Below are 17,185 nucleotides of genomic sequence, written 5' to 3'. Positions count from 1 at the left end.
TTGTTTCTTTAGAACAGTTCTGTCTTCCATGGTGTTGCGTACATTTCCACAGAGCTGTGTAAGGAAGAAAAAGGCAATATTTTTTTCTGAACTCAAGCAGCTACAGTGCCAAGAAAGTTAATCCACAGTTTCGTTATATACTGTTCACTTTAAATATGTTGAAAATTTTCTTGCTTGCTTCTGATGTTTGAACTGGTGCTAACAGTAATAGCTGAAAAGCAATCATTTAAATGATCAAATTCTTAATTAAAAAAATATAATGTCAGACTTAAGTGATAGCTTATGCCCATTAAACTGAAATGGAGTTGCTAATAATTCTAATCAATTTCTCATTACTATATTTATCAATGGAACAGTAATGAGAATGCTTTTGTCCTATACTCAGGTCTAGCAAATTAAGTTAAACAACAGATGTTGAACAGATGTTCTCATTATTTTAGTTACTTGATTTCTGGTTAGTCCCTAAGTTGTTTTACATGACTAAGTATTGCATCAGTCTTTCTGTGACAGATGAAGTATCTGAAAGCACCAACACTCAAAATCTCATTAACAGAACCAGTTTTATAAAATTTCGATATGGTAAATTGACACATCTGTTTTTTTTTAAAAGGCATATAGACAAAATAGATCACTTTCATACTGTTCACAGTAAAAATGAAATTCAGGCAGCATATTAATTGATATTCATGAGTGACAGTAAATCCTTCCATTTAAATGTAATATTCTGAGACCAAAATTTCCTCATATAATTTTATGTGTTACGCTCTAAATAAACACTGGACTTATTTTTTATTTTATTTTATTTTTTTCTTTAGAATTTTCTTTATATTGAGGCCATAGGGACATTCTGAACTCATCATTATGGTGATAATTTATTATTTGAGTTTCAGTACAAAACAGACACTGACCAGGGCTGCAGGGGTTTAGACAGTGAACACTCAGAACAGCTATGTGGTATTACATTTTGATGAACATAGTTGCAGTGTTGAGAGGTTAGCATCAACAAAAAATATCTTAGTGAGGGGTCTACAGTCCCATTAACACCTTGTCCTGATATTGGTGGACAAAATACTGAATATGAGCTGGCAATGTGTGTTTGCAGAGAGCCAGAAAACCAACCATATCCTGGGCTGCATCAAAAGAAGCATGACCAGTAGGTTGAGAGGTGATTCTCCCCCTCTACTTTCATGAGACTGCACCTGGAGTGCTTCATTCAGCAGTACTGAGTGCAGGACAGCCCCCACATAGGAAAGGCATGGACCTCTTAGAGCACATCCAGAGGAAGGCCATGAAAATGATCAGGCTGGAGCACCTCTCCAATGAAGACAGGCTGAGGGAGCTGGGGTTGTTCAGCCTGGAGAAGGGTAAGGCTCAGGGGAGACCTTATAGCAGCCTTACAGTACCTAAAAGGGACCTACAGAAAAGCTGGAGAGGGAGTCTCTCAGAGACTGTACTGATAGGACAATGAGTAATGGTTTTAAACTAAAAGATTTAGATTAGATATAAGGAAGAAATTCTTCACTCAGAGGATGGTGAGGCACTGGGACAGGCTGCGCAGAGAAGCTGTGGATGTCCCATCCCTGGAACTGTTCAAGGCCAGGTTGGATGGGACTTTGAGCAACCTGGTCTGGTGGGAGGTGCCCCTGCTCATAGCAGGGAGGCTGGAATTAGATGATTTTTAGAGGTCTCTTCCAACCCAAATCACTGTGTGATCCTGTGATCTCCCCAAATATAATTCTTTTCTTCTCATTCAGTATTGCTTTTATTGCAACCTTTCTCCCCACTAGATACCAGCAATGTCCTGTTCTGTTCCCTTTACCTCCTTCCTGCTGGGATGTTAGCTTCTGCAGGTGACCTGTTGATTTCCTAGAAGGTGTCTCAGCTCAGCCCCTGCTACTGTCATATGAACTGTGCACATGGACAGAGGTGACTCTTTGCCCAAGATGATGGTGCAAGATATGTATCTGGTAAGAGGACCCAGCATTCACATCTTGTCTGGCACCTTAAGGAAGTGGTGATCTATAATAGCATACTCTACAGCAGCAGTTATCTCTAATCATACTATCCTTGTCATCGTAACCTTGTAAATATGATTTTGTCATGACTTGTAGCAGATCTTGGGCTTCGTACTGATCCAACAGTGGCTCATCTACTCTATATCCTCAACTGTGTTCACCTTGGATTAGAAGTTGCTGAGAGGAGCAGTGCCTGTGGACTCACCTGTTTTAGATTCACCCTCCGATCCCCAGAATGATACTGCCCTGACTGAGGTGGGGAGTCAGCATGTGAGAAGCAGCTGCCCTTGAGGAGTGAAGCCGAGGCTAGAGGAGGCGACTGTGCCACTTTCTGGCTTTAGCTGGGAGCCCTTGAGAGGGGAGAACTGCAAGAAAAAACATTTAAAAAGAAACCCAAGCAGATCCCAAGACTGTGGAGGAACCCCATCACAAACACTGAACACCTCCCAGAAGACATCTCAGGATGTCAACAGCTTGTGGCAAATCCCCCTTTCCATTCTTTTTGGGAAAGACTGAAACCATCAGCCTTGAGACTTAGGTGGGCCCTGGAAGAGTGAGTATCACAGCAGAAAATAGAGAGCAAAACTAGTAAATGTAAAATTTTTTTTAGTAACAATTTAAACTATATCACTGGTAAAGCTTTACTGTATTAATTTGAAATATAGGTGCTGGTATTATTGTAATTAGACTTATAATTGCTTATAGGCTTTGATTATGTTGTTCATATTTTAGTCAGGACAGTGAAAATTCTTCGTTCTATATGGTAAGATTTGTTCCCCCTTACGTATGATAAGATTTTGAGTGTGGGATACCCAGGGATACTGCTTTTATACATGACTGCGTTTCATATCTATGGGCTGTGAATACAGACATGTTCGTGTCATGACCATAGACACCGGTACACTTTTCTTTTTTTTTTCCCAGCAGCAATTTTTGTGTGTGGCATTTCATAATTCCATCAATGTAAGAGATGCATGAAAATATGTGGGCAAGATAACCCCTTGAAAGCTAATAGATTTTTATTGAAGCCAGTTAGGGTCTCTGATACGCATAAAAAGATTTCTTCATATGAAAATTCCTATTTAGACAACTGTATCCTAGGCATTTTATTCTAAAACCCTAACTACTATTTAGAACATCCTATAATCATTTAGCAACAATTACATCTTCTTCAGCTTTTAATCATACTATGTATTGGCTGATGTATTTAGTATTCTGTGGTTTACCTCATGCCTAAACATCACAATTTCTGAAATCTTTCTGTACATTGTTCAGAAATTAATATGACAATGTACAATTATCTATTGTTAATAATAATAAAAAATATCTGAAAAAGAAATTCTGCAATGCAAGCTTTACTTGTGGTAATACTGTTGAAAATAACAATGAATTGCAATTACAAAATCATAGATTGAATCAGCAATTCTTTTAATCTGGGACTGTCCCAGACCTTGTACAGCCCTGAACATTGCCAGGGATAAAAGACTGCAAAGGTAAATCTCCTCTCAATATCTGCAATTCCAAAATAAACCATAGCTTTCAGAGACAGCTGCTCTTAACTGCCAAGAGCTAAACAAAGCCAGAACATAAATGAAATTGTTCCAGTTCCTTGAGAGTTTCCTCAGTTACCTTTACCTCTTTCAGCCTCAGATCATCTGTGCCATTAATCTTCCATTTCTCCCTCTGGCCTGTGGCTGCTTTACGAGCATTAAAAGCAAATGGAGGGAGTCTACTTCAGACTGGGGGTTAAGTGCACCCATTGGTTTCTCTTTCTAGATACTTGCTGAATTATTACCACATTTTCTATTCAGAATGCAAATACTTAGGTTATATGAACCAGGAAAGATACAACAAAAAATAAACCAGATTTATGTTACAAATATCATACAAAAATATCTCTGAAATTAAGCTGAATTTAGCCCCTAATACTCATACATTTAGGAATAAACTTCCGTTTCCCTCTAATATTAAAGGAAATATAGCTCCAAAGAAACCAAGAAATATTCATGATCTACGTCACCATTTGAGCTATTTTGAACAAGCAGCTAATAGAATGGACTGACACATGAGAGGATCAGGTGAATGAATGGTCCTACTTGCTCCAACAGTGCTAAACTAGTTACTCATTTATGTGAAATTCAGGAAAGCACAGTGGATGTAACCATGGTTGCAGAATGTTAAAGCCCAACAGTGCTGTATCTTGCAGGAGACAGGTACTTTCTCTGACGCCAAACTGCTGTGTCACAGGCAGACAACTGAAGTATGACTTAAGAGAGCATGTTCATTAACCTTTTTAGAGAAAAACAAAACAACTGACTTCAATGGATGTTAACATCCAGTAGACTATCAAAAAGATTGAGGACACAAACCAGAGAAAGATTTATTCCACCTGACACATGGATTAAATACATGTTATTTGGCAGCAGCCACATCCAGACAAAGAGTTGAAGTAATGTCAGAAATTCTTGCAAATATGACTGCATGGAAAATTGTCATTTTAGCACCTGGCATTCCCTAGTCTCAGCTAAGGAAATGTACATTACCAGGCTGTCCATCAATGGCACAGCAAAAACAATTCAAGCAGAAAACAGACTTTTTTTTTTTTTTTTTTTTTTTTTTTTTGACAAAAGAACACCCAATGATAAGTTAAAACAAAACCAGATGTTGTTTTTATGTGAATGCACCAATTTTCTTAATGTTTTCATGCTGTCACTCTGGTTTAATTTCACCACACTTACCAAGAATATTAGCAGAGGAAACAAAACAAGAAATGAAACAACAGGGATAAGAAGTAAAAGAGAAAGACATGATGCTCTGAAAGCTCAACAACCAGAAAGTGTATGGTAGACTGTTCACAGAGTTTTCAATAAAGTGCCCTTCTGTAAGAAAGCTTGTGTCAGTGAACAATTTGCTATGCCTTAGGTACCATTTTGGGAGAGGGAATTCCAATGGGATTACTGCCCTTCTGCTCAGCCAAAGGCTAAAATGATTGATGTTTTTTGTCCAGTTTTCTTTTTGTATTGGTTATAATTATTGTGCTTACCCTTTGACTGAGAGCATGAAAAGGCTAAAGCTGTTCTACTAAATCAGACAGGACCAGGTGAATTAAGACCAAGAAAACCAGAATTTTTTCCCTCCTCACTCACAGGCAAATCTATCTACATTAGCCAAGTGGCAGATGATGTGTGTGTAAAAAAGGAAGAGATAAAGAGCAGAACTTATCCTCCCGTGTGTATTTCCTGCACATATATATTTTCAGTATCTCTATTTCAAAAACAGGATCCAGACTTAACTGCAAGATAGCGAGACTTCCAGAATAAAAACCAGCCTGGAGCAGCAGGCTGAGGGTGGAAAATGCCTCCCTTCTGAGAAATTAATGTCCCAAAGAATGGAGGAGACTGGCACACAGGACTTTGCCTGTTCATGGAGCCTATATCTCTGTTGCTGTCTCATCTGTGTCTTGGCTGCCTGAAGAGTTGGCGTAACAACTCCACAGAGGCTGCAGCATCCTGCTGGGTTGTTTTTAAGTATGCCACAAACTGTTGTGGAGCAAGCAGAAAGACTGTGCTGGCTTGAAGATCACATAAACTAATTTTAGAACCATCTTGGAATGGGAGGATGAAGTTTACAACAACAAGATCATGTTGTTACACTACTTTAGTGTTGATGCATTATAAACATATCTCACTATTATTTTTAAATAAACTAACAACTTATTTGGCAGTGACTGGGGACATCTTAGAAAAGAAGACTGCAAGAGAGTTTTTAGTGAAACCTGAAAATTCTGGATTGGGAGAGCTAGCTTTCTGTTGTAGGGAAGAAACAAATACAAAACACAAAAACGGTGTCATGTCAGTAGTGAATGTATACTGGGTTCCCTTTGGTTCTTCTCTTTCCTCTTGCTACAAGCTTTGATTCTGAGCAGTCAAAAAAAACAACAAAGCAAAACAAAACAAAACCACATATGACCACATAAGGTTATGACCATACATCTAGATCTAGATATTTATTTCCTTTCCTTTCCCATCGTCCTTTCATGGGGCAAATGAATGCTTACACGGCTCAATCAGTTTAAATTAAAAGACCTTACCAACGTATAAAGAGTGCAGGAAGCTTCCCCTTCAAAATACATAATATTGCCAAGGTACCTATATTTTCTTGATTGACTGCTCAAAGATAATTAATTCATTTATGTATCTTGCATGCCTGTTTATTTTTCCAAAATTTATTTATGAAAATATTCAGAATGAATTTTAGAACAGAACAAAACACAAAATACCTTTTTGTTGTCGCTGTTGTTGTTGAATACTTCATTATTTATATTTACATTTACTTGAAATATTTTATTAAATTTTGAGGGGAAAAAAAAGATGTTTGGTACTTTACTGGCAGCAATTTTAGTTCTACAGAACATCAGTTCAGAAAAATAGCATTTCTGCACATTTCATAAACTCTAATCTCAAATATATAAGATTTATTGTTAATCTCATAATGACTTGTGACAGCACATGTCAAATGTGAACCATATGTCAGATGTTCTAAATTCCTAGACTGCCCAGAAAATTGTGAAACGATGATTATTCAAATATTTCTTCAGAAACAAAAAGAAAAAAAGCTTAATTGTTTAGAGCTTGCATTGAAGCCTACAGCCTGAACATCATTGTTCTGTATTCTCATCTCATGGGGTCTGGACAAGGAAAGAGTCTACTGTCCATGGTTGTCATGACATAAATTTGGCTCTCTGCAAACTAAATGTTTTCACAGGCTACTGTGCTGAGAGTGTGAGCAGAAAGGTTGTGAAGGTAATAAAATACTGAATCTCCATTCATGTTACACGTTGGTACTGACTGCTTTATGATCTTGAAAAAATGTGCAAAAAAAAGTCTTGCAAATATTTTTTAAATTAATGAAATTTAGTTGATTGTTACATGGTGCTTTGCATAAATGGGATGGCTGTTCATATTACCAATGGACTAATACTGACATTCTTTCTTGAAAGCACTGAGTAATCTGTCTCCAGATTTTTTTTTCCCAATGATTAGGAATATATAGCAAAAGTTAATTGATCAAAGAGATTTATTTTTTTTTAAACTTGGCCCAACCAGCTCTCAACATACACACAACTAAGGACTGAAGACTAGATATAGGACAACTTACATTGAGCATGGATGTTTTTGAACAGAAATAAGTACATCAACATCTGAATTCAACTGTGTTTGGTGCAGACCATCAACTGAAAAATCTGGTCTCTTCAGTATGTTTGGTTGTTAAAATTTATGCTTGTTAATTTGTGCCTGATGAGAAATTGGGACTTCCAGAATATTGGCAGGCCAACAGGGGTGTTCTCTATGAGTTATGCCTTTTAGGATTTACAATTTGAAATCCACTTTTAATCCTCATATATATTTATTTTTTAATACTGGATATCAGAAGTGCTGCAAGTTTTCTTTTAAGAGGTAATTAGTGCAGTGAAAGGCCATTAATAAGCTATCTTACTAATTATTTACATTACTCAAAGAGGATGTAGAAAATTGAGATGTTATCTTCTCTGACTGATGACATTCAAACCCATAACTCCTTGGGAAGGATGGAGATTCCGATCTGGTAGCTGTTTAGTGTGTGGATAAGACCAGCTTCTCCTGTTTTACTTTACTGCGTTCAGCTCTGGTTACCTCAACACAAGAAAGAGATGGACCTATTAGAACCATTCCAGAGGAGGGCCATGAAGATGATCAGGGGGCTGGAACACCTCTCCTATGAAGTCTCCTATGAAGAGCAGAGGGAGTTGGGTTTGTTCAGCCTGGAGAAGAGAAGGCTCAGGGGAGACCTTATAGCAGCCTTCCAGTAGCTAGCTAAAGGGGTCCTACAGGAAAGCTGGGAAGGGACTCTTTGTCAGGGAGTGTCATAGGAGAACACCTTTGTCATAGGAGAAGGTGTAATGGTTTAAAAGAAGAAAAGGTAGATTTAGGTTAGATATTAGGAAGAAATTCTTTCTATGAGTGTGGTGAGGCACTGGAACAGGTTGCCCCAAGAAGTGGTGGCTGGAAGTGTTCAAGGCCAGGCTGGATGGGAGCCTCGGGTAACCTGATCTAGTGTGTGGCATCCCTGCTCATGGCAGGAGGGTTGGAACTAGATGATCTTAAAGGTCGTGTCCAACCCAAGCCATTGTATGATTCTATTATTGTATGAGTTGTGTGTTTGCACACTAATAATATAGAGTCTTCTGGATGAGGAAGGTGAGCAAATGAGGGAACAACATCAACAAATCTAAACTTATTTAACTAGTTTTCAGCAATTCACAAGGGAAAGAAGACACCTGGTTTAGGAGAAAAAACAGAAAACTTAACCTACCTATACTGTACTGTTGCACTAAGTACTAACTTATGGGGAAAAATTGCAGTGCCACCTATGCCTCTTCTGTTTTGTATGTGATGCTCAGTCTGAAAAGCCTGTGGTAACATTTTCAGAACAGGCTCATCACATCAAGCAGATCCCTAAGCAGAAGAGGAGTACTTTGCTACTTCATCTGTGAATCTTGAAATATGGAGTGTGAGACGTGTTCTGAGTTACCCAGTGCAGACAGAGCTGAAGTGTGGCAGAGTCAAAGGGGTGTTGGAGGTGCCTGGGCAGCTCAATTGCATCTCTGTAATGAGTCTGCCCTGACTGTGACCATGATATAGAGTTAGGTCTTGATCATGATCTTAGATTGAACTTAAGCTGCTTTGCATATGTTTAAGAAGTCTGGCTCTTTGGAGCTCCTGTATGTTGCATTTGCAGTAGCTTTTATGTTGCTAGCAGAGATCTGCTGAATTCTGGCTGCAGGGCCCTTCTTGAACTCGGAGTCCATGATTTATGGCTGCAGTGATTTGAAACACTTCTGGGCACAACTCTAGGTAGCCTGATAACTTTTAATGGTTAATATCTTTCACATGTAGGTATCTCCAGAGCAGGCAGTAGCTAAGCATTTATTTATTTATTTATTTATTTTTGAGCAGGGTTACAAATTTTGCTTAGAGCTACTGAATGTATTTCTTGGATCTGTCTTTAAGTTCTTCTCAGCTAAGTTTGGTATTTTATATTATAAAATGCTTTAAGGGGAGCTTAGATATTCTATCAGCTAACACAGATGAATCTTGTGCTATTATTCTGGTAAAGCTATTGAAATGACAGCAGAACTGTGGGTGGCTAAATTGTGAGTCAAGAGGTATATTTGTTACCATCATCGGACATTTTATCCAGAAGACTCCTTGTCTTTAAATATATTTTCCACGTTGCCTTGCTTAATACAGAGAATGTTTTAATGGTACTGAATTGACAAATGAAATTCAACAAGAATTAGAGAATTAAATCCTTTCTATCAAAGATGTGATCACTTCAGGCTTTAAAGATAAAAAAGTTTAATGTTCTAATCACAGGAAAATGGCTTAAAAGTTCATATGCAATGCTGTATAAGCAAAGTTTTTGATTGTCTGTTCTACACAAAATAATCTCTATCCTAGTTAAACTGATTATGGGATGTATTTCTCAAATAAATGCCTAAGCTGTCTGAGTTTTTTGCAGTCTTTTAAGATCTTTCTGTTGTCTTGAGATGGGTAGGATTCTTAATTCTTAATAAAAAACTAAAAGAATATATATATATATATATATATATTTTTTTTTTTTTTGCCTGTTGTCATTCCAGTTCATCTAAAGCCTCGTAATTAGACATTATTACATTGGTTAATTTTATATATATGTTTCAACAGATTGCACATTGCTAACTCTCTGTATTATACTAATTATTTTAAGCAATCTATTATTAGTGTCACATTGCCTGGTTACTTCAGATAGTGATGGCTCTATTTTAATGTTTACTCTGTCTGTAAGCAAAACAGAAAGGAAGTATTGTCTCCCTGATTATCCTGAAGTGAGATACAGAGAGATTAAATGACCTCCCAAGACTGGCAGGCAGTTGTCATGTCAGCCTAATTTTCATCACTGAACAAAATTCTCCCTCTTTAATGTTTCTCTGAGCATTGAAAGCAGGAGAAATAATGACTCATATATATTTCTAATCTCTTGTCACTTGCAAAAGAAAACTTTGTCAATATATTTTAAACAAGAGGGACTATTTCTAAAATGTGGAGTTGCATTTAGGGCAGTAAGTCATGTCATCTTCTCCAGGGGTAGATTCCAACATCTGATCCTTACGTCTTTAGGAGTTCAGTTCACGACTGACATTTTTGGTGAGATGTGCTCATGGTGGCTAGAAAAAATCAGAAGCTCAACCTGCATTGCTTGTGTACAAATATAAGTTGGAACAGGACAGCCCAATGAAGTATTTATTAGTCAAAAGGAGTAGGTTATGATATTTTATGCCTATGACAGTTATCTGTATGAATATTTCATTAATGCATTTTTACAGCTATCACAGAGATTATAGGTATCTGTTGATTAGACTTCCTGCAACACAGTGATTATCTTTCTAAAGTATCAAGGATATCTTATGCCTGTGGTGGGCAATCACTATTTGTGATTTTTATCAGCTTTCAAGAGTAATCAAGTGACAATTACCAAGTACTGTAGCTGCCTTGCTGACTCAGAGTTGCCTTCTATGTATTTTAATTATGTTATGATCCCACTTGCTTCCTGGGGTGCCAAAAAACCTTTTACTGAGTTTTCAATGCCTGTTTTATTAGGTATGTCAGTTCAGTTTAAGCAGTCAGACACAAATACCTTTCACTTACATGCACACCAACAGGTAGTAAAAGCCTTAATGACATAGATTTTAAGCTATAGTCAGTAATGAGTGTAGAGTGCAAGAGAGAGCATAAAACTTTGCAGTAGTTAAGATTATTTTTACTCTGGGAATGTTTTGATTTCAGAAGTTCAAAAAAGCTTTTAAATTGACTCTATTTTTTGGATCTGGATTTAACCTTAATGTAGTTAGTTACATTTTTAAGTGGGTATAGAGGGTGTGGGCAGAAATGACATCTGAAGATGAAAATAAAAAGTAAATACTAATTATTTCATTTTTATACTAGTCATAAAAATATAGTGTAGCAGATGCTTTCATGACATCTTTTAAAAGTTGGGTGTTTATTGTATACATATGTTCAACATTGAACATAATTCATTTTCCTCTGTTCATCTCAAATTAAGGGAAAAGTCAAGCATCAGCAATTCAACAGACAATGACAACAACAACAAGACCTATGAAATGTGAAGAAATGCAGAATGAGATGAAGCAAGAAAAACAAAAGTGGTAAGTAATAAAGAGATGTGTGAGACTGAAAAAAAAAAAATAGAAAAAAGAAAAAAAGCCAGTGGAAGAAAATGAAAGACATTGACTCAGGAAATAAATTTTAAAATAAAAGAAGTTCTTAAATGTGGCTAACTCACCTCTGTCGTGGTGGGAACAGAGGTCTTAAAGGGTGACAGTGCCTAAAAGAAATAATGGATAGTTACTTTCTTTTCTGTCAGGAAGTTTTTTTGTTTGTTTGTTTCTTTGTTTTTGTTTTTGTTTTTGTTTTTGTTTTTTCATATGTTATTAGAATGTTTTGATCCTGAAATGGTGGGATTTCCATAGGAGAGGAAAATATGTCTGATAAAGCTTTGACATGTGAGCAGAGGAGAAAAACATTTGAGCAGCGCTGCACAATTTGACGTGTCCATTACTTCTACATTCAGGAAGCTCATTCCACTCCTGTAAAAATGACCTTGCAAATGTCACAGAAGCTCTGAAATTCACCACCAAAAGTGACATGTAAGAGTGGCAGAGAGCTACAAACACAGGCCTTATAACACCTTTGTACCATGTCTAAGCTTCATGGTGCAGTACCATTCACAGTTATTGGAACTGGCATTACAAACCTGCAAAACTAAAAATGATGCTGGAGGTTCAATGACAGGACACAAAATTTGTACAACACTACATTAATGAGGTAGTTATTCTACAGATTGCATCTGGAGCTGACCTAGAATCTCTGTACCAGTGCTCTGGGCTGTATAATATCCCAGTTTGTTCTAGCTAGGGAGAACAATTCTAAACTGGTGTTGCATTGTGATCTGGCGCGTCCACTGGCATTAATCTTCCTCTAAGGGCTTGCACAAGTCCTTGGACACTGGTGTTTTAGGGTCTCAGAAGCATACAACTCTTTGTCTTAATATACAGTTTCTTTCACTACCTTGCTTTTAGGTCTTTGTGAGAATGTCTCAGCTAACCATAAAAAGGGAATGGACCATACGGAATAATGTTATTTAGTGATTTTGATGGATAGCTCACAACAGCCCATTTTGTTTTTTAGTGCTCAACAGAAGGAAGGCAGTGATGTGTGGGTGGATGGCAGTCAAGACTGTGGTCTTATCAGCTTGGGAGACTGCATTATGGTGCAGTAATACTTGAGATAGCTCAAGTATTGAGATAGCATGGGGTAGTTCATGTATCAAAGACACAGTACATACCAAAGTTCATTTATTTTAGCCATAGCATTGTGGGACCAAGTGTCAGGTACTTTTCTTCACAGGAAAAAGCAGTAGGATGTTGTTGACAGAATTTATCTAGGTGGAGCATCATGACTGACCTCCAGATCGGTCTGGGAATCTTTTTGCTGCACTACCATGTAAACACACATTATAACAAGCATAATATTGGCAATGAGACTCACCAATATAAATGGTAGCAGTAACACTGTGGTAGGAAAGATTTTTTTCACTTGAGCCAACATTTCACCTGTATGCTTTGCTTGGCTCTCAATCAACAGGCTTCAGCAAAAACAAGTGTCACAATTATGCTGTTTGGTAGCTCAGCAAGTGCTAGTGACTGAATGCATCTTGAACACAGGATTACCCACACTCCACTTTATGAATTAGGTTGCCCCTTCTGAAATAAGCTTGATGGAGCTTGGAGGATGTGGAAAATGTTGCTGACACACTTGGGACTTAGTGAAGTCCCAAACGCTTCAGTCTGTTCTGGGTTGTCAGCCTTGTGACCTTACGTAGCAATAAATGAATGTATGATCATCACAAAGGAACGGAGATAATTCATGATATTCAACAGAGGCCTTGAACAAACACTGTGGTACTAAAGTTCCCCTACTGGATTCACCCTTATTGAGAATTGACTTTTCAAAACATAGAGATATGCAGGACTTCTGGGCCTGTCTATATTATGAATCATTTATTTCATTCCCTTGCTAAATGCTTTTAAAGTAAGATAAAATACTCTTTTTAAGATGAATTCTTACTAAGCTGATGTATTTACACCCTTTCAGGTGTAAATTGTGTTGATACTTTTCCATGACAAGGGACTTTATAAATTAGATTGAATTATACACCACAAACACCACACAATTTGCAATAGGGAGGTAGTTTGATCTCTTTACTTTGCTTATGCTTCACAGTTATATAAATGGAAGTGTTTTAAGCAAGCCAACTTCAATATCAGAATTAGGTATTTTGACAAATTCTTTTAAGAACATAAACCTGTACTTTTAAAACCATTGTCTCAAAGGTACATTTGGAGGATTTTGACAAAATTGATATGAAAAAGCAGTTATTTTCAAGACTAGCAAATGATCATCAAATTTTATTTTGTGGAATGTGTTCTTGCCTCTTATCTGCCACCACATCCATTCTTCTAGGATGGGATGTCAACAGCAGTCTGGACAGTATGATAATAAGACTTGGTTCTATTGTTACAACTGATATGCCCATCTATGTGTATTTACAACATAACAGCATCTGATCTGATGAGATTAGCTCACTCGGTCAATATACATGGAAGGTACTAGGTTATTTTTTTCAAGTCTAATATCTCTACATTCCTTGGAAACAGGGTTTTCATTCTGTGGTGGAAACTGTTCCCAAAGACAGATTTTACAATTATTCCTGACAATAGCATTTTATGGAAAAAAAAAAAAAAAAAAAAACAATCCAAGCCAAAAGCCTTCTATTTGCCCATGAAGCTAATAAGGATTCCCAACACCTTTTCATTAGCTTTAAGCTTTCTCCTGGGGTAAACATTCATCAGACTCATTACTTCTGCAGTGGTCCCAATTTGCTGTCACACTCTGCTTTGGAAATGAATTTTAGGTATAGGAGTAAGTAGTACTGGGAAAGTGAATGACTGCCTTTTAGGGCAGAAGACACCATTAAAATGTCTTTTCCTATTTTATTATTGGTAATGCAAAGATGAAAAAACAGGAGACTTTCAGTTTTCAAAACAAAGTCTGAAGATCTTAAAATCACCATATTATGGTAGTACCATGATTTCACATTTCTCTACTTCTCCACCAAAGTAAATAGCTCATATCATGTTTTTAAGTGATGTCTCCTAAGGTTGTAAATCTGAATCCAGAACTATTTGCTGTATAGCCAATTTTTAAGACAGTAAACAGACAGAATGTCTATCAAAGTTAATGAAAAGAACTGCCAGGGTCTCAGCATTTTTGAAATTTTTGACCTTTATATTTAGTTATCTTACTTTTTATATTTAAGCATTCTCATTTTTGTCTTTAATTTCTTAGTGAAAGAAGGAAGAGGTATTAAAAGAGGAATAACAGATATCGGTATTTCTGAGGAAATTTTTTCATGTATGTTATTGGCCCTGTGCAAGCCATACAACACTTTCTCCATTGCAAAGGTAATCTGAAACCACGTCTCATCAAGAAAATTCATTTCACAATTCCTAAACAATAAGTGTAATGTACTACATATATCATCGCCTGCTCATTTCTGCACTTAAATCTCTTCAGGCAAAGCACACCAATTTATGGCAATAGAGGGCCTTTGCTTTGCAGTCTGTCTTCTGACCTTACAGTTAATCAGTCAGCTCTGTAGAGAAATGTCACAGTGCCATTATTGGTCATTCTTTTCTGCCTACAACTGCTCACCCTTAATATATATACTCATGAATCATGTTTAGTTTTTTCTTTTGCATATAAGAAAAAAGGGGGTAAAAGCATGCTGGAAGATCAGAAAACATTGCATGGTGGTGTTATAGCAATTGTATTTTAGAATCTTATGCTTGAAATTTTAAGTTGATGTGATGATTCTTTATGATGAGTCTACCATATATATTTGGTGAGACAAGATAATAATTAAACTATAAGAATCAGCACTTGTTTATTCTTTGCCTTTCTTTGTCTCTTCTATTTGCCTAAAATTAAGAATTCATGTTGACTTTAAAGAAAAATGAAACATTGCAGCTGGTCCATTTAGCTTTGTATGGCACAACTTGAGTGTAGGAAAAGAAAAAATACCTACACATTCTTCTGGAATGTTGAATTTGCCACTTGTTCACAAGACTAAGAAATGTCTGAATGATTGATTCTGCTAAGCCATCAGTGGGAAATGATATCCTTGCTTACTGTAAATGGAGCTTGATTTTACATTCAGATCTTGACACTTTGGACAAAGTCAGCTTAAAACAATATTCTTTCAGATCCTACCAAGCAGATCTCAGCTTTGATAGTATGTTCTATATATCTTTCATGCTCAGAGATCTGTGCACATAAGGAGTTAAAATTAGCTATGTAGATCTGAAACAAAAATGTCCTTAACAAATGGTCCAGCCTATTCCCCTTCCTTTGAAGAAGCAGCATGTGTTTAGAAGGCCTGATTTTTTTTTCCAAGATGATGTAAAGCTTCAACTTGTATATGAATATGATGAATTCTTGCTTATGTAATTTAAAATGACAAAAGTAATGACAATTACAGAAGCAAAGAGAATTAGCATACACTGATTATGTGTAATCAATAATGTAATTTTGGCATTTTGTGAAGAAATACAAAATAAATGTCACATAGTACTTAGGAACAATGAAAAAATAAGGTAAGAAAAATAAACAGAAGTACCTAGAAGCAACAGAGGACACATGGTTTTATTTTAAATAATTGATTATGGGATTTAAGACATTCTACTTTAACACAGAGAGAGTTAGGCTTAATTACATCTCTTTCATGGGAAGGCTATGAACTTAAAATAATCCGTGTCTTGCATTAGTAGCCTCCGATGAAACCTTAAACAAAATAGCTTTTAAAGAAGTAGTTAGGAGAATGAAAAATCATTTTAATGAGAATTTGTAAAATTACATATTGAAGATAAAGTAAGACATCCTTCAGTAGTCACTGAAGATACTGCTAAAGCCAAATTCAGTCATATGGTATCCCACAAGAAATGGAGTGCAGATCAGGTTGAACCCTGAGAGATTTTACACGTTGCAAAACCCTTTCTGCTTTCTATAAAACAATTTGTGCTCTCTAGGTATTGCAGAATTCTAACTTAGAAGAGTTGCAGGAATATTGGAGGTTGAAATGAGACAGGGTGTCTGGAATAATTTCTCGAAGAGATTAAAAGAGGACATTTTGTCCATTTTGCATATACGTAGGTGCAAGTATACTTGCACAGAAATTTAGTCAATTTGTTCTTAAATCATGATCATGAAGAATAGATCATTAATACCTCCTTCAGTAATCTATTGAAATGTTCATCTATACTTCCAATTGTACTTTTTCCATCATGGAAATTAATAATTATCTTACTCTTAATGGATATGGAGAAGGCATATATATATAGACATTTTTAAACAAAAACTTCTAAACAACTATAGAACTGTACTGTCTCTCTCTCTCTCTCTCCCTCTCTCTTTTTTTTTTTTTTTTTTTTTTTTTTCTGTATTGAATGATCCAAATAATGTCAGCCTTTCCTTGTTTTTCCAAGCTCTATATAGTTTGTGCTTCTCCTACAGCTTAAAGACCTTATGCTGGGTAGACTTCTCAAGCTGAGGCCCCAGCACATTAATTAAAACCAAAACCAAAACCAAAATCAAAACCAAAACCAAAACCAAAAACAAAAACAAAATCAAACAACACCAACAAAACAAAGAAGTTATATAAAATTTCTTTCACTGTGCTGTCTTTCTGATACATCTCAGAATGACGTTTGCCTTGTATGGCTTGTGACAGAATCGTATGGGTGTTCCTTATTTATTCTGGAATCTACTCTACATCTATGTACTTTTTTGTAGGTTTGCAATATTTATTATAATTCATTTGACTGCCCTTCTATTGGCTTTGTTTGCATGTTGCCAAATTTTATCAAATTCCACAAAACACCAGACCATTCCTCCTTTAATGAAACTTCATTTCAAATTCTGATTCTGTCATCCAATATACAGGTACATTAGACT

The sequence above is a fragment of the Aythya marila genome (genome assembly GCF_965140915.1).
Source record: "Aythya marila genome assembly, chromosome: 2".
NCBI lineage: Eukaryota > Metazoa > Chordata > Aves > Anseriformes > Anatidae > Aythya > Aythya marila.
This window is presented reverse-complemented; position numbering follows the sequence as displayed.